Below are 18,392 nucleotides of genomic sequence, written 5' to 3'. Positions count from 1 at the left end.
GTCACCGAAACAGACCCACCGAGGCGCGAAGGGGAATCACACCCGTCCTTGTGGGCGCCGAGGCCGGCGACACCGACAGAAGCGACTCGCTGATCTCCGCCATGGCGATGGAGCGGAAGAGGAGGGGCTGATCATGGGCCCATTTCCTCCAGCCTATCGTAGCTCAGATTTAACACTGACCCCTGCTGTCATTGGCTGCAGTGCCTGTCGCCTGAGGGTGATTAGTTTATGTGAACGTCAGTCAGCCTTCCTGTATTTATGAGTTTGCATTTGGATTTATAACGGGACAGGAAGCAAATTGGGAGAAATTAGAGTTTTTACGTGATGGTGCATCAGTCTCCGAGTTACATTATTAACAATAAAAGGGCAAAGGCCGTGGTGAGGAAAGAGGTGATTTACTGGAGGTTATATGGAGATAATATTGGAAGGGATATCAAACTTGGAGATGTTTGGGATATGATTTTGAAAATGGGGGGGGGGGATTTGTGGGGATCATAATATTCCAGTGTTGTTTAATGAGGGCAAAATGATTGTTACTGAAACAGGATTGTCACTGGCTGGGTCATTTGCTGAGATTCATAATCAGGATAATTTAAGTGAAGAAGTTAAACAATGTAGGGATATGTTTTTCAGTGTGTGCTCGAAGTCAGCTGTAGCAATGACAGTATCACTGATGGAGAGATTTATTTGTATAAATTGAAGAAGTCTATTAATAATGCAGGTCAGGTGTCCCCGGGAAAGAGATGTTTGAAATTGTAATTGTATATAATTCTCTTTAGTGAAAGTATTAAATGTTTGAATTGTGCATCTACTTTCCTCATGGAAAATGGCAGCAGTCGTACCTATTCTAAAACCTGGTAGATCCCCATTTGATCCTTCTTGTTATGGACCAAAATCGTGAATCTCTCATTTATGTAAACTGATGGAATGTTTGGTAATTAAGCACTTGCGTTATATTTTGGAAAGAGTGTTGATATAGTGTTTTATTAGAGTGGATTTCGAAGGGTAAAATGACATTAGATTCAGTTTTAGGTTTGGAAGATGATATTCGGAAAGCACAATTCAATAAAGATGTCGTAATAGCAGTATGTCTTGATACTGAAAAGGGAAATGATATGGAAGAAAGGACTTTTGATTAAATTAGGAGTGAGGGGGACATTGTATAATTTTTCTGAGTTTTTTTTTGGATGGACTGTCCAAGTACCGGTCAGCATGTTATGTTTGTGTTTCTATGAGATGGAGAATGGGATCCATCTTCAACTTAACAATGTTTGTATGTGATACAATTACAGGCTTTAAGATTGTGTTCAGGTGCAGTAATGTTGTCTCCTGTTTTGGCTTTACTGATTACAATGGAACAATTGCCCTCAAAGTAACAGAGGTTCAAGTTCAAACTCCAGGAAATCTGCAGATGCTGGAAATTCAAGCAACACACACAAAATGCTGCTGGAACGCAGCAGGCCAGGCAACATCTATACCTGTCCTGACGGAGGGACTCGGCCTGAAACGTTGACAGTGCTTCTCCCTACAGATGCTGCCTGGCCTGCTGTGTTCCACCAGCATTTTGTGTGTGTTGCTGGAGGTTCAAGTTGACGTTAACATTCTGGATTAATTTCAGAGGGCAATGAAATGATCATCCTGTTAAAGGTGTGCTGGAGGATGGTTGGGGACATCACAAAAAGAGTGTTTTTTGTTTTGTGTGGCTGGGTTCTTACCACACTGGGAATACGGGTGTATTTGATGATACAACATGTCCCACTGTAGCTTTCTCTGTAACCCCACCTTGTTTTTTCCAATGACTTCAGTTGATTTTAGGTTACACGATCGGACTCGGTTCTGCCTGAGAGTCTGTTGGTTCATCAGTATATTAATGACAGTTATTATGATACAGTAACCATTTTTACAGATGAATCAAAAGATAAGTTAACTGGGGATGTTGGTGTGGCTGTTTTTGTGTGCCTGAATTGCAGGTAATGATAAAGAAATGACTTGTAGTCATTTATCAGCATAGGAAGCAGAATTCTTTCCCAACAGTTTAGGCTTACAGTGGGGGGAGGAAATTGGTCCTTATAATTTGCTCAGAATATATTTCGGTTTTGATGACTCTTAAACAGGTCATTCTGGCAGTAGGTCAGATTGACTGTTGGAAACTCCTCAAACGGTATTTCATATCTAAAGTTTGATTTATATGTCTGCACATTATGGGCCGCAGATCACAATGTTGAGGGAAATGATGTTGACTGTTTAGCACCAAAAGCTGTTAAATGTTAAGCTGCGGATATAGACCTTCCACTTAGCAAATTAGAAGCTAAAGGGTTGGTACTGTTAAGAATTAGGGGCTTATGGCAAGACGTAGGATAATGGACATAAGGACAGACACCTTTACAGAATACATAAACTTGCAGTGTTTATAGAAGAAGGTCTTAAAACAAGGGAAGGAATGATATTGACTCGACTTAGAAATGCCCACACCATGCTTAATTATGCCGTGTAACTAATTGGAAAATTTCATTCTGTGTCGTGTACATTTTGTCATTATGAAACTGTCGAAACACATACTATTTCAATATGAAGCATATAAGGCTGAAGAAAAATCAACTGCAGTCTTCAGTACAATCTTTGCGAGGGTAGATAGTTTTCAGGTAAAAACTTTATTAAATTATGGGATTGACTTTAAATTAATTCACAGTTTGAGCTGGAAAAGGCATGTATTAATTGTGTTAAACCTAAGGAAATGGCATAGAAGGTAGCGAAGGTGAGTGGGATGTTGGATTATTGGGATGCTCTTAAAATCCAACAAAAGGCAACGAAAAAAGCCATAAGAATGGTCAAGACGAAATATGAGGGCAAACTGGCCAATAATATAAATCAGGATACTAAAAGTTTAGAAGAGCCTCTGTGACCTCTTGTTTAAATCCATTCACTCACCCCTTCCCATCTTAATCCACCCCTTTCCCGCACTCGTTTCTGCTGTCTCTCTCCCCTATTCATCTTTGTTCTTCAGAGAAGATGTCGATCTGAAACGTTGATTGTCCATCTCTCTCCACACATGCTACCTGACCCGCTCGGTTCCTACAGCATTTTGTGTCTGTTTGATCGGTAAATCTCTGCTCTCCGTCCAGCGGAAAGATATTGGAGAGATATTAGTTGCCCACACGCTTCCCTGGGAAAGGTTGCCTGTCAGCAACCCGACTGCGCCGAAGGCCCACGGGCTTTCCACTGCTCCTGGGGACGCTTTGCCCGAGTGTTCCCCCAATCTCTGGGGCAGTGCTGCCTGAGTCTCCCCACAATGCCCGGGGACTCTCTAATTCTCTGCTTCCCCTCCCAGTCTCTGTCACCGACCAGAGTATTTAGAATGCCAGAGCTAGGATGCCGTGTCCGACCAGAGTATCTAGAATGCCAGAGCTAGCATGCCGTGTCCAACCAGAGTGTCTGGAATGCCAGAGCTAGCATGCCGTGTCCAACCAGAGTGTCTACAATGCCAGAGCTAGGTTGCCGTGTCCGAACAGAGTGTCTAGAATGCCAGAGCTAGGATGAATGTGCTATGAGGAATGTGGAAACGGCGAATCCATGGATCGAGGTGTCTGAGGATCGGAAGAGTGTGAGTTGTACCCGGACCCGGAGGGATCTCCCTGACACCAGGAAGAGATTCACAGACTGGCCTTGTGTGCTGGGATCGGAGGGATTCACATCGGGGAGACATCACTGGGACGTGGAGGTGACGAGGATTAGGACTGGGGTCCGGGAGTCGCCGTAGAGACTGTGGAGAGGAAGAGACAGGTCAGTCTGAGTCCGGAGACCGGATTCTGGGTCATCAGGCGGTATTATGATGTGTTACATCGGGATTGTGACATGTTCGGTGGTCCCCCCTCCCCCGAGTCCCGTCTCGCTGCCGGTCCCATCCCCGGGAGGGTGGGAGTTTATCTCAGTTACGAGTCCGGGACAGTTTCATTTTACAACGCGGAGACCAAGTCCCATCTCCACATCTTCACTGGGAATAAATTCACGGGGAAACTTTATCCTTACTTTGCGACTGGGGATGGAAACCAGTGGCTGAGGATCTGCTCCGGTTCCGCTCTAGGTCTGTAAATGGGTTGGGTCCTGGGACTGGCGTCAGGAGTAAGATCACTGTAAATGTAAATATGCAGAGAGTGAAATAATCATGAGATGAGAATTATCGATCCATTAATTTTAACTCGTTCACCGCATCCAACAACAGAATAGAATAGGGTCCTGAGCTCCCCCAGGTGCTACAGTCCATACGAACTGAAACAGGTTAAATGGGACAAGTGGGGGTGGTGCTGACTGGAAAAGACAGTGAAGATTGTTCACTAAGTTCATATGCCATTTCTTTGTCCCCCATTACTACTTCACCAACATCATTTTCCAGTGGTCCAGTATCAACTCTCATCTCCCTTTCACTCTTCGTGTAACTGAAAACTAAACTTTTAGTATCCTGATTTATATTATTGGCCGGTTTGCCCTCATATTTCATCTTGACCATTCTTATGGCTTTTTTCATTGCCTTTTGTTGGATTTTAAGACCATCCCAATAATCCAACATCCCACTCACCTTTGCTACCTTATATGTCATTTCCTTAGGCTTAACATAATCGTTAACTTCACTTGTCAGCGACGGATTCCCACCACCGCCATTGGAGAACTTCTTCGGTGGGACATGTCTCTCCTGCTGTTCCCACATCCGTCAGCCACCTCTGTTAAGCCGTCATCCCCGGAGTAACGTCCCGAAACAATTGGGACGATTCCATTATTATATGCCTCTGCATGTTCAATACTGTGAATTAATTTAACGTCAGTCCTATAACTTAATAAAGTTTTTATCTGAAAACTATCAACCCCTCAAAGATTGTACTGAAGACTGCATTTGATTTTTTTCACCTGTATCTGCTTCACACTGAAATAGTATGTGTTTAAAAGTTTCATAATGACAAAATGTACACAACAGTCATATGAAGCAAGGTTAGCAGAGCTGGGACTTTTCTCTTTGAAACGTAGAAGAATGAGAGGGGACTTGATAGAGGTCTAGAAGATTATGAGAGGCATAGATAGGGTGGATAGTCAGTACCTGTTCCCCAGGGCACCAATAGCAAACACCAGAGGGCATAGGTACAAAATTAAAGGATGGAAGTTTAGGGGAGACATTAGGGGTAAGTTTTTTTTTTACACAGAGGGTTGTGAGTGCCTGGAATGACTTGCCAGGGTTGGTGGTGGAGGCTAAAACATTAGGGGTATTTAAGAACCTCTTGGACAGGCACACGGATGAAAGAAAATTAGAGGGTTATGGGGAAGTGTGGGTTTAGTACTTTTTTTTAAGGATTATATGGGTCATAGCAACATGAAGGGCTGAAGGGCCTGTTCTGCGCTGTAGTGTTCTATGGTTCTATGGTCCTGTGACACAGAATGAAGTTTTCTAATTAAATACAAGGCATAATTAAGCACAGTGTTGGCAATTCTAAGTCGTGTCAATATCATTCCTTCCCTTCCTGTTTTAAGCCCTTCTTCCAAAAACCCAACTTGTTTATGTATTCTGTAAAGGTATCAGTCCTTGTGTCAATTTTACTACAGATCTTGCCATAAGTCCTGAATTCTTAACCCTACCATCCCCTTAGCTTCTGATTTGCAAAGTGGAATGTCTATATCCACAGTTGAACTTCTAACAGGTTTTGTTGCTAAACAGTCAACTCCATCATTTCCCTCAACAGTGCGATGTGCAGGGCCCATAAGGTGCAGACATATGAACCGAACTTTGTATATGAAATAATGCTTGATGAGTTTCCAACAGTCAATCTGACCTACTGCTAGAATGTCCTGTTTTAAGGCTCATCAAAACCGAAAGAGAATCTGAACAAATTACAAGTTTGCAAGGAACAATTTCCTCCACACACCGTAACCCTAAAATCAAAGCAAAGAATTCTGCTTCATATACCCACAAATGGCTGGTAAGTGATTTGTTTATCATTGCCTGCAACTCAGGCACACACAAAAAATGAGAACAGACACACCAACATTCCCAGTTAAATTACGTTTTAATCCATCTGTAAAAATTATTTTCTGATCCGGCGCTTCAATGTCAGCTTATTATCCGTCCACATGCCTGGAAATCTCACCACTGACACCTTTTAAGGAGTTTGAACATATCATTTCCAATCAAGTGCAGGTCAATTAATCCTGTTTGTAAAGCACATAACTGAAAGCTTAAATCCCATCTAGTTGCCGACTGTTCGACCTTACTAATTGCTAAAGCATCTTATATACAGTAAAAGTGAAATTTCTACCTCTAATCCATAAACCTCCATCATCTGCACATAGTGATTTACACAATGAAAAACCTGTCTCAGAGAAAAATATTATTAATTATAATATTGTTATGATCCCAGCCCCCTCCTTTGTGAGAAGCGCAAGAGCACCCGTTGAGGGGGTGGGGGGTGGGGTCAGTAGACCCAGGAAGTGAGAGAGAGAGAAACGTGAAAAATTGCACGTCCCACCAGGGACACAGAATAAGATGCCAGCAACTATTGTCTCATGGAGACCACGTGAAAAGCCCTTGGGCAAGGTGGGCTGGTTGAGAGAGAGATTGCATCATCCCAACCTGATTGACACCTGCGACCCCGTGAGGAAGTATAAAGGAGAGTCTCAGGGGGACAGCCCCTTAGACGCACCCAGAAGACACGAGAGAGCGATCCCACAGTAGCGGGATGCCATTCTGAAGGAAGCCATGTGCGTTAGATTCCGGGATTGGAATTTGTGGCTGGAATCACAGGAAACCGCTTTGAACTAACATCGGGGAGAGGGAACCAACGCTTCCCCGATTTCACGGAAGATTCATCAAGACTCGGCAAGTTCTTTCTCTTCTCCCCCGCCCAATCTCTCTCTCTCGGTCGCCCCACGCAAAACCCAGCGATTTTCAAAGGGCTGCGGCCTGCAGACTTTCAGAGTGACTTTTATATTTCCAACGGACAATCTATTAACCCCTAGACACCAGCAGAGCTCACTTCTTAATGATGATGATTACTATACCCGCGCTTTAGATTGAATGTTGACAATGTGCACTATCTAAATGTATGTATTAACCCTACTTTTGTGTCCCTTTACGAGTAAAACGTTTGAAAATAGTGACATCAGACTTCAACGGACCTCTCTATCTCTGCTGGTAAGTTCTCCAGTTACGGGATTCATAACAGTTGGGGTTCTCGCCTCGGGATTTGACACCAAATTGGGAGGCCAGTGAATCGGGCTTGTAAATCAAAAACTTGAATCTGGTTACGCGGGTAGCCAGACGAGAAACCAGCATAGATGGACGTGGGGGAATTTATCGAAAACCCGACGGTGGGGGGCACTAGAGGCGGCCACAAAATCAGACTTGTTAAATTTGGCGAAGGGGTTGAACCTCACAGAAGTGAGGTCGTCCATGAAAAAGCGGGAGGTACGAAGGGCCATAACCCAGTATTACATTGGGAAGAAGGTGTTTGAAGCTGAGGTATTGGGAGATATCCCTGAAGAGATACCATCAAGTGGGACGGTTCAGTTAGAGGTGGAGAAATTGAAGTTGGAACATGAAATTAAGTTAAAAGAGCTGGAAGCGGCTGAGAGAGAGAGAGAGAGAGAGAGAGAGAGGGAAAGGCAAGAGAGAGAGAGAGGGAAAGGCAAAGGCAGCATGAAATTAACCTAAAGAAGCTAGAAGCAGAAGAGAAAGAGAAACAGAGGCAACATGACCGGGAAATTGAGAAGATGAAGAACGAAAGAAGAGATCAAGGGTTAGACCAAGCAGAGCGGTTTAATGTTAGTAGGGAGTTGAGATTGCTGCCCCCGTTCGAGGAGACAGATGTCGATAGCTATTTCTTGCTTTTTGAATAGGTGGCAGTAAATCAGAAGTGGCCAAAAGAGCAGTGGGTGGCGTTGTTACAAAGTGTGTTAAAGGGGAAGGCCCAACGAGCAGATGCGGCCTTGTCCCTAGAGGAGGGAGTAGCGGAGAATTATGATGAGGTAAAAAAGGTAATTCTCCGGACTTAGGAATTGGTACCTGAGGCCTATAGACAAAGGTTTAGAAATTTAAGGAAAGGGTGGAATCAAATGTATACCGAGCTAGCCCATGAGAAGGGGGTGCTCTTGGACCGTTGGTGCACCGCGGAAAGAGTGGGCGAGGATTATGGGCGTCTCAGGAAGTTATTTTTGATTGAGGAATTCAAAAGTTGTGTTCCGGAGGAGATCCGGGTGTATTTGAATGAGAAGCCGGATAAGTCCATTTCAGAATTTGCCAGGTTGGCGGACGAATATGCCCTAACCCACAAGACAAAGACTCCCTCGAAGAAAGGTCCCCAGAGAGACCGTGGGAACGATCGAGAAAGTCCGACGAGTGAGGCAGAGGTTCCACCGGGAGCTAGCAGTAAGGTTGAGGGGGAAAGGCAAGACGACCAGAGGGCTCCGGGTTTGACCTGTTTTAATTGTGGAAAGGAGGGGCACATTGCATCTCGATGCTTTGCTCCGAGGAAGGAGATAGGAAGAGGGAAAACCACAGTCCCTATCGGGTGTGCCGTGGTAATCAGCAAATCGACCAGAGAGCTGAGGGTCGATAAAGTACGAGAGGGCTCTGGGAGTTGTCTGTCACACGGAACCGTGTCTGTGACGTAGGGAGACACACCAGTTTCCGTACGAATCTGGAGGGATACGGGCTCTGAATTATCCCTGGTTAGCCGTAAGGTACTAGAATTTGGTCGGGAAACGGGCATGGTAAAGGTGGAAGGAATAAATAAACGGATAGAAATGGTGCCCTTATATAAGGTGTTGTTGGATTGTGAGCTGGTGTATGGACCAGTTGAAATAGGGGTGCCCTCAGAATTCCCGAGAGATGACGTGGACATCCTGCTGAGAAATGACTTAGCAGGTGGTAAGGTTTGGTCAGCCATGCTGCCGACCTGCTGACCGGCCGACCGGAGAGTGTGGTGGCCCCGTCCCTAGCGCCCAAGGACCATCTCGCCGGCGCGGTCACTCACAGCCTGTCGAGAGAGAGAGCTGTGAACGAGAGCAGTTTAAATCTGGCCAGTTTTGATTTGGCCGAGACGTCTTTGCCGACCCTGTGCCACGAGGGTTTCGAGGGTGGTAAGACGAAGAGTAGTAAAGTGAAAGGGGGTAAGGGAGAGGAGATAGATCTGTCTTTAGCGAAGAAAAAGGTCCTAAAGGTAGGAAATAAAGATGAGAAACAGATAAAGCTGTTAAAAGGTCCAGAGTTGGACATGGATGATCTATCTGGTTTGGCAGAGTTGTTTGAAGAACTTGAGAGTTCTAAAGGTGTTCCCGATAACGAGAGGAGGGCAGTCCTAGATGGAAAGGATACCCTTGCCTCGAAGGGGTCTGCTGAAAAGGAGATTGTTTCAACTCGCAGGGTTGCGCCTTCCCCGGGTGGGAGCTGCCCAGAGAGTAACTGGGAGGATCGGGGGAAGTTAGAATGTGGAAAAGGTACGGGTGTTGAAAGCCTGGAAGAGGCCAATGTCCCGTTTGAGTGTGTCCGAGATGGGGATGCATGAGGTGCTGAACCTGGTAACGGAGCTCAGAAGAAGTCTGAGGTTTCTGATTCAGTGGAACAGGACAGTGGCCGTCCTTGTGGGTCAGATGGACTCGGTTCAGTGGGAAAAGGGTTAACCTTGGTAACCGGGGAAAGTGTGAGTTCCCCGGCGCCTGTACTTGAAGGAGTGTTCAAAGTTAATGCAGAATTTAAGAATGGAGGGGTGAGGATTGTTGGCGAAGGAAACGAAAAGTCTGTAGTTTCCAAATCGAAGGACGAAATCTTAAACCTGGCAGATCGCTCACAGAGTGAGCCGGGGAATAGCGGGGTCCCCCACTCTATTGTTACGCCAGGATGGGGTGTGAAAAGGCTGCCTTCGAGTTCGAATCAAACACCAATAGCCTGAAGGGAACTGATAAAAGGGCCAGCCACCTGGGTAAAATCAAAGAGTTGGGTGGAAATGGTCTAAGTCTGGGGCATGGTGTTGCTAAAATAACCCCGATGAGCGGGGCGGGCGGGAGTTCACCACGCAAAACTACTCAAGTTCCCCACGGGGGGGCTCGCCAGAAAAGAGGCAACGGTTAATGGGGATGTCATTGTTAGACAGCCAGGCAGATTGAACGGGTTTGCGCCAAAGCCTGTGAATAATAAAGACAGCCCTTTGGAGAGCTGCCGGTTAAGTTAAACGACTGAAACGATTAGTATTCGCGTAAACTTTTGTAAACGCACCTAAGCTAAGGTCACACCTCCTTAGTTTTGTTGCTTAGAAAAAAAAAATTAAATAGGTGGTTATTGAATTGAAGTCTGATGTACGGTTCGCAATGTTAAGATACGAAAGAAAGGGACACTGTAATCGTTAACTATTTAGATACTGACTTGAATGTATAACGGTAGTATTTTGTGAAAAGAAAAACTTGAGTATTGTGTTAGATTCAAAACTCCTGTAAGACGGTGGACCACTCCGTTTTAACCGCTGGTAAAACGTCTTTTTAAGAGGGGATCCCAGCCCCCTCCTTTGTGAGAATCGCAAGAGCACCCGTTGGGGGCGGGGGGGGTCAGTAGACCCAGGAAGTGAGAGAGAGAGGAACGTGAAAAATTGCACGTCCCACCAGGGATACAGAATAAGATGCCAGCAACTATTGTCTCATGGAGACCACGTGAAAAGCCCTCGGGCAAGGTGGGCTGGTTGAGAGAGAGATTGCATCATCCCAACCTGATTGACACCTGCGACCCCGTGAGGAAGTATAAAGGAGAGTCTCAGGGGGTCAGCCCCTTAGACGCACCCAGAAGACACGAGAGAGCGATCCCGCAGTAGCGGGATGCCATTCTGAAGGAAGCCACGTGCGTTAGATTCCGGGATTGGAATTTGTGGCTGGAATCACAGGAAACCGCTTTTAACTAACATCGGGGAGAGGGAACCAACGCTTCCCCGATTTCACGGAAGATTCATCAAGACTCGGCAAGTTCTTTCTCTTCTCCCCCGCCCAATCTCTCTCTCTCGGTCGCCCCACGCAAAACCCAGCGATTTTCAAAGGGCTGCGGCCTGCAGACTTTCAGAGTGACTTTTATATTTCCAACGGACAATCTATTAACCCCTAGACACCAGCAGAGCTCACTTCTTAATGATGATGATTACTATACCCGCGCTTTAGATTGAATGTTGACAATGTGCACTATCTAAATGTATGTATTAACCCTACTTTTGTGTCCCTTTACGAGTAAAACGTTTGAAAATAGTGACATCAGACTTCAACGGACCTCTCTATCTCTGCTGGTAAGTTCTCCAGTTACGGGATTCATAACAATATAAAATAATAAATACTGCCTGTGGGATCCCAGTCTCTATCTCATAACAACCTGAATATAACTTTCCCACCCATACCTGACACAAAACGTTCAATTAAAACAACTCAAAGTTAGATAATCGCCCCTCCATCCTCATTTCCACAATTTCATAAAAATTCTTTCCTTCCATAAATACCATCTGCCTTTTGAATAGTAAAAATGCTGCTGTTACAACTTCTATATTTAACTGGCTTTACTAATACCATCTTCCACATATAAACATGAATTCAATGTCATACTTGCCCATCCAGACCTTTACAAGACGTACAAATAGAAACAATCAGAAAAAATTGTACAATAGCCCTCTCATTTGCATTTCCAAAAATTAATCAAAAGTCCATCCTTCAATAAATATCATTTGCCTTTTCAATATCAAAAATATTGCTATTACAACATCTTTATTTAACTGTACTTTCCTATTATGATCTTCCAAACCCAAACTGATTCCAATGTTATTTAAGGCAGAGATTGCTAGGTATCTGAGTAGCCAGGGTATCAAAGGTCATGGTGAGAAGGTGGGGGAGTGGGACTAAATGGGAGAATGGATCAGCTCATGATTAAATGGCAGAACAGACTCGATTGGCTGAATGACTGACTTCTGCTCCTTTTTCTTATGGTCTTATTCTACCGTTCCAAATTCTCCTCTGATAAAACATGAAGTTACCTCTTTTATCGAAAATATAATTCAAACATTCGATTACCATACATTCTACAAGTTTACATAAATGAGACTTTAATGATATTGGCCTACAAGGAGGATCAGACGGGGAGATCCAGGTTTTAGAATGGGAACTACTACAACCATTTTCCATGAGAAAAGTGGATAGCCAACCCTCCAAATACGATTCAGAAAGCTAATATTTTTCAAAAGAAAATTACACACATACCTGTTGAATCAAGATTTTCGACAAGTTCATGATGCATTTTATTCCCATTCACAACACTATACTCTGCCCCTTTTCCTTATAAAACTGACACCACCACCCCTCTACCAACTGACCTGTCAAGCCAAACGACAATATAATCCTGCACAGCAATAAAACTTAAAATGTGCAGGTTTCCTGAACAGATATAACATCGGAAGAATCTGACCAATCAGAAATAAACTGCTGAAAGTGTTGGCCATGTAAAATCAGGCTTCTTGCATTTCACTTCAATATTTCAATCCCATTACATATCTTCACAAGTAGACTGGGATGCAGAAACCCCCACAAATCAGAGCTTCATTTACAGCTTACCACAAAACACTAGTTACACCAAGATACCTTTCTGCAGCTTTCACAATAATTTTAATTTCCTCAGTAGGGTGAGATGCCTGATCAGTACAATTCACCCGATTGGTTATAAACTTCACAAACTTCATTTTATCCAGCAGGGAAGTATCTTTGGTGAGAGAACTGTGATGCCGGCATATATCCACTGACGTCACAGACTGTTCTCTGAGTGGGATCACTTTATCCAGTTTACCTGTTCTGCTTGCAGTACTTGTCCTTGAACAGGCCCTTCTGCTCACTGTGTTGTTCTGAACCAATTGAACTGGTCACTTCATGCCTTACTAAACCAATCCCTTCTGCCTACACAAGGAACACATCCCTCCATTCTCCTCTCATCCACGTGGTATCCAATAGCCTCTATCACATCTGCCTCCACCACCACCCGATATTCACTCCAGACACCCACCACTCTGGGAATGAAAAACAAAACTTGAACCGCAAATCTTCTTTAAACATTCTGAGTCAAGTTTTTAACATCATTGTCTTTTCTAATTGTTTTTTTTTCCAACAGCAGCTATGCAGAGAAAAAACAAAATTACACTAAATCACAAAATACTTCAATAGTGCAAAAAGGACCAATGAGGATGTGTTCCCCCTTTGTCCTGGCATTGGACATTTCCACCTTAGAGAAAAAATCCCGGCTGTCCACTCTGTCTGTGTCTCTCACATTCCTGTAAACGTCTGTCAGACCTCCCTCAGCCTCTGCCACTCCGGAGAAAATTCCCCGAGATTGTCCGGTCTCACTTTATCCAGGCAGCATCCTGTTAAGCCTCTTCCACTCACCATCCAAAACCTCCGCATTATTCCTGTCTTCAAATGCAATTCTCCAGATGTGGATAAACTAGAGATTTATACAACTGCAACATAACTGCCTGACAATGGAACCACTATCTGGGAGTTATGATCTCGGATTCCAAGATCCCCCTGTAGATCAACACAGTCCAATCTCACCCCATGAATATAACAGCAACAAGATAATGCTGAGGCTTTATAAGACTCTAGTCAGGCCACACTTGGAGTATTGTCAACAGTGTTGGGCCCCACATCTCAGACAGGATGTGTTGTCATTGGAGAGAGTCCAGAGGAAGTTCAGAAAGATGATTTCGGGAATGAAGGGGTTAAAATATGAGGAGCACTTGGCAGCTTTGACCCTGTGCTCACTGGAACTCAGAGAAATGCGGGGGCATCTCATTGAAACCTACCGAATGTTGAAAGGACTGGATAAGGTGGATGTGGAGAAGGTATTTCCTGTGGTGGGGCACAGCCACAAAGTTGAGGGGCCACCTTTTCAAACGGAGGTAAGCAGCTTATTTTTTTAATTAGCCAAGGTGTGTTGGATCTGTGGAATGCTCTGCCACAGACTGCGGTGGAGGCCGAGTGTGTGGGTATATTCAAGGCGGAAGTTGATCGTTTCCTGATCGGTCAGGGCATCAATGGATATGGGGGGAGGTCAGATATCTGGAATTGAGTGCGATCTGGGATCAGCCATGATGGAAAGGTGGCTGACTCAATGGGCTGAATGGCCTAACTCTGTTCCTATGCCTTATGGACTTATGAACAGAAGCCCCCTCAATCATGATGAATCTCCTCTGCACTCTTCCAGCACAAAACATCCTTTGCACAGAATGCTAAGCGGAACTGAATGCAACTTTTCAAGAACGTTATCATGTCAGGCAGCATCTGCTGAGGGGATTAGAGTCGATGGTTGGGACAGAACCCGTCACTTACGGCACTAACACAGGCCTTTCGGCCCAACCTTTTCATGCTGTCCTCCTGTTCATTTAAACTAATCCCTCTGCCTGTCTTTGACACAGAACACAGAAATCTACAGCACATTACAGGCTCTTCAGCCCACAATGTTGTACCGACCATGTAACCTACTCTAGAGACTGCCTCGGATTTCCCGATCATATAGCCCTCTGTGTTTCTAACCTCCATGACGCTATCTGAGAGTCTATTAAAATATCCTGTTGTATCCACCTCCACCATCGCTGCCGGCAGTGCATTCCACGCACCCACCACTCTGTGTGTAAGAAACTTACCCCTGACATTCCCTCAGTACCGACTTCTAAGCAGCTAAAACTACGTCCCCACGTGTCAGGCACTTCAAGCCTTGGAAAATGCCTCTGGCTATCCACATGGTCAAAGCCTCTCACCATCTTACACCTATCAGGTCACCTCTCATCCTCCGTCGCTCCAAGAAGGAAAGGCTAAGTTCACTCAATCTATTCTCATAAAGCATGCTCTCCAATCCAAGAGCAACATCCTTGTAAATCTACTCTACACTCTCTATAGTATCCACATCCTTCCTTTAGTGAGGCCACCAGAACTGAACACAGGACTCCCAAGCGGGGTCCAACTATGCCCACAGCCCTGCCGTGTTGGGGTACAATTACTTATGTACAGGTTAGGAGAAATATCGCTTCAACATCACCTCACAGCTCTTGAACTCAATCCCACGGTTGATGAAGGCCATCACACCAGACCCCTTCCTAACAACACTGCCAACCTCCACAGCAGCTTTGAGTGTCGTATGGACATGGACCGCAAGATCTCTCTGACCCTCCACACTGCCAAGAGTCTTACCATTAATATTATATTCTTTGTTCAAATTTGACCTGCAGAAATGAACCTCTTCATCTGTGTTGAACTCCATCTGCGCTTCCCAGTTCTGCATCCGAGGCAAGGAAATAGATTGCTGAGCCTCTGGCGAAGATCATTATGTCCTCATTGTCCACGGAAATTGTACCGGAGTATTGGAGGGAGGCGAATGTTGTCCCCTTGTTCAAAAAGGGTAGTAGGGATAGTCCCGATAATTATAGACCATTGAGCCTTACATCTGTGGTGGGAAAGCTGTTGGAAAAGATTCAGAAAGATAGGATTTATTGGCATTTAAAGAATCATGGTCTGATCAGTGACAGTCAGTACGGCTTTCTGAAGGACAGATCGTGTCTAAAAAGCCTGATGGAGTTCTTTTAAGAGGTGACCAGGCATATAGATGAGGGTAGTGCAGTGGATGTGATCTACATGGATTTTAGTAATGCATTTGATAAAGTTACACGCAGTAGGCTTATTCATAAAGTCAGAAGGCATGGGAACCAGGAATGTTTGACCAGGTGGATTCAGAATTGGCTTGCCTGCAGAAAGCAGAGAGTTCTGGTGGAGGGAGTACATTTGGATTGGAGGGTTGTGACTAGTGGTATCCCACAAGGGTCAGTTCTGGGACCCCTACTTTTTGTGATTTTTATTAACGACCTGGATGTGGGGGTAGAAGAATGGGTTGGCAAGTTTGTAGAAGACACAAAGATTGGTGGTGTTGTGGATAATGAAGAGGATTGTCAAAGATTGCAGAGAGACATTGATAGGATGCAGGAGTGGAGTGGGCTGAGAATTGGCAGATGGAGTTCAACCCAGAGAAGTGTGAGGTGGTACACTTTGAAAGGACAAACTCCAAGGCAGAGTACAAAGTAAATGGCAGGATACTTCGCAGTGCAGAGGAGCAGAGGGATCTGGGGCTACATGTACACAGATCCCTGAAAGTTGCATCACAGGTAGACAAAGTAGTTAAGAAAGCTTATGCGGTGTTAGCTTTCATAACTCGAGGGATTGAGTTTAAAAGTCGCGATGTAATGATGCAGCTCTGTAAAACTCTGGTTGGGCCACAGGGAGTACTCTGTCCAGTTCTGGTCACCTCACTATAAGAAGGTTGTGGAAGCACTGGAAAGGGTACAGAGGAGATTTACCAGAATGCTGCCTGGTTTAGAGAGTATGGATTATGATCAGAGATTAAGGGAGCTAGGGCTTTACTCTCTGGAGAGAAGGAGGATGAGAGGAGAAATGATAGAGGTATAGTTGATATTAAGGGGAATAGATAGAGTGGACAGCCAGCGCCTCTTCCCCAGGGCACCACTGCTCAATACAAGAGGACATGGCTTTAAGGTAAGGGGAGGGAAGTTCAAGGGGGATATTAGAGGAAGATTTTATACTCAGAGAGTGGTTGGTGCGTGGAATGAACTGCCCGAGTCACTGGTGGAGGCAGATACACAGATGAAGTTTAAGTGCCTACTAGACAGATATCTGGAGGAATTTAAGCTTAGGGAGGGTTAGGGAGGCAGAGTTTAAGGGTTGGCACAACATTGTGGGCCGAAGGGCCTGTACTGTGTTGTATTGTTCTGTTTTCTATCTATTTCTCGCTGGAATCTCTCTTTTAGTTTAATTGTTTATTGAAGGCACGATACAATACAGAAAACGTCATGCATTACATTTTCCTCCATTTTGCTTTGATACCTTACCCCGAAACAACACCACAACGTCATCAGTGGGGCCTTCTGGGAGTTGTAGTCATTGTTCCTCGCTCGCTCCCTGTCAAAGCATGTTTCGTCAGCCACCACCGACGTCACCGAAACAGACCCACCGAGGCGCGAAGGGGAATCACACCCGTCCTTGTGGGCGCCGAGGCCGGCGACACCGACAGAAGCGACTCGCTGATCTCCGGCATGGCGATGGAGCGGAAGAGGAGGGGCTGATCATGGGCCGGTTTCCTCCAGCCTATCGTAGCTCAGACTTAACACTGACCCCTGCTGTCATTGGCTGCAGTGCCTGTCGCTCAAATGAGAACTCGGAAGGTGATTAGTTTATGTGAACGTCAGTCAGCCTTCCTGTCTTCATGAGTTTGGATTTGGATTTATAACGGGACAGGAAGCAAATTGGGAGAAATGTGAGTTTTTATGTGATGGTGCATCAGTCTCCGAGTGACATTATTAACAATAAAAGGGCAAAGGCCGTGGTGAGGAAGTAGGTGATTTATTGGAGGTTATATGAAGGGATATCAAACTTGGAATTGTTTGGGATATGATTTAGAAAATGGGATTTGTGGGGATCATAATATTCCAGTGTTGATTAATGAGGGCAAAATGATTGTTACTGAAACATGGAAGGTTGTGTTACTGGCTGGGTCATTTGCAGAGATTCATAATCAGGATAATTTAAGTGAAGAAGTTAAACAATGTAGGGATATGTTTTTCAGTGAATACCCTGATGTGCTGGAAGTCAGCTGCAGCAATGATAGTATCACTGATGGAGAGATTTGTTTGTATGAATTTAAGAAGTCTATTAATAATGCAGGTCAGGTGTCTCCAGGAAAGAGTGATATTTGAAATTGTAAATGTATATAATTCGCATTTGTAAAATATTAAATATTTGAATTGTGCATCTACTTTCCTCATGGAAAATGGAAATAGTAGTGCCTGAAAACCTGGCAGATCCCCATTTGATCCTTCTAGTTAAGGGCCTATATCGTGAAAGTCTCATTTATGTAAACTTATGGAATGTATAGTAATCAAGCGCTTGAGTTATATTTTGGAAAGAGTGGTGATAAAGTGTTTTATTAGAGTGGATTTTGGAAGTGTGAAATGACATTAGATTCAGTTTTAGGTTTGGAAGATGATATTCGGAAAGCACAATTAAATAAAGATGTTGTAATAGCAGTATTTCTTGAGACTGAAAAGGGAAATAATATGGAAGAAAGGACTTTTGATTAAATTAGGAGTAAGGGGGACATTGTATAATTTTTCTGAGTTTTTTTTTGTATGGACTGTCCAAGTAAAGGTCGGCATGTTTGTGTCTATGAGATAGAGAATGGAATCCCACAAGGCAGTATTTGTAGCCATTCATTATTTAATATTATGATTAATGATATTTTCTCTGAGATGGGAAAATGGGATTCCCTGGGTAAATCACAATATACAGATGAC

The 18,392-nt window shown here is 44.4% G+C and overlaps 1 long non-coding RNA gene across 1 annotated transcript; it reads right to left on the bottom strand.

Annotated features, from left to right (window-relative positions):
* Window positions 1–232: 232 nt before the first annotated feature.
* LOC132390525 (uncharacterized) lies at window positions 233–17,127 on the bottom strand. The gene is made up of 3 exons (XR_009510931.1): window positions 16,932–17,127; window positions 15,226–15,492; window positions 233–4,128 (listed from the first exon to the last, which is right to left on the bottom strand). It is a non-coding gene; the product is annotated as an uncharacterized LOC132390525 (long non-coding RNA).
* Window positions 17,128–18,392: the final 1,265 nt, after the last annotated feature.

This window comes from Hypanus sabinus, unplaced genomic scaffold, assembly GCF_030144855.1.
Source record: "Hypanus sabinus isolate sHypSab1 unplaced genomic scaffold, sHypSab1.hap1 scaffold_943, whole genome shotgun sequence".
NCBI classification, from domain to species: Eukaryota; Metazoa; Chordata; class Chondrichthyes; order Myliobatiformes; family Dasyatidae; genus Hypanus; species Hypanus sabinus.
This window is presented reverse-complemented; position numbering and strand designations above follow the sequence as displayed.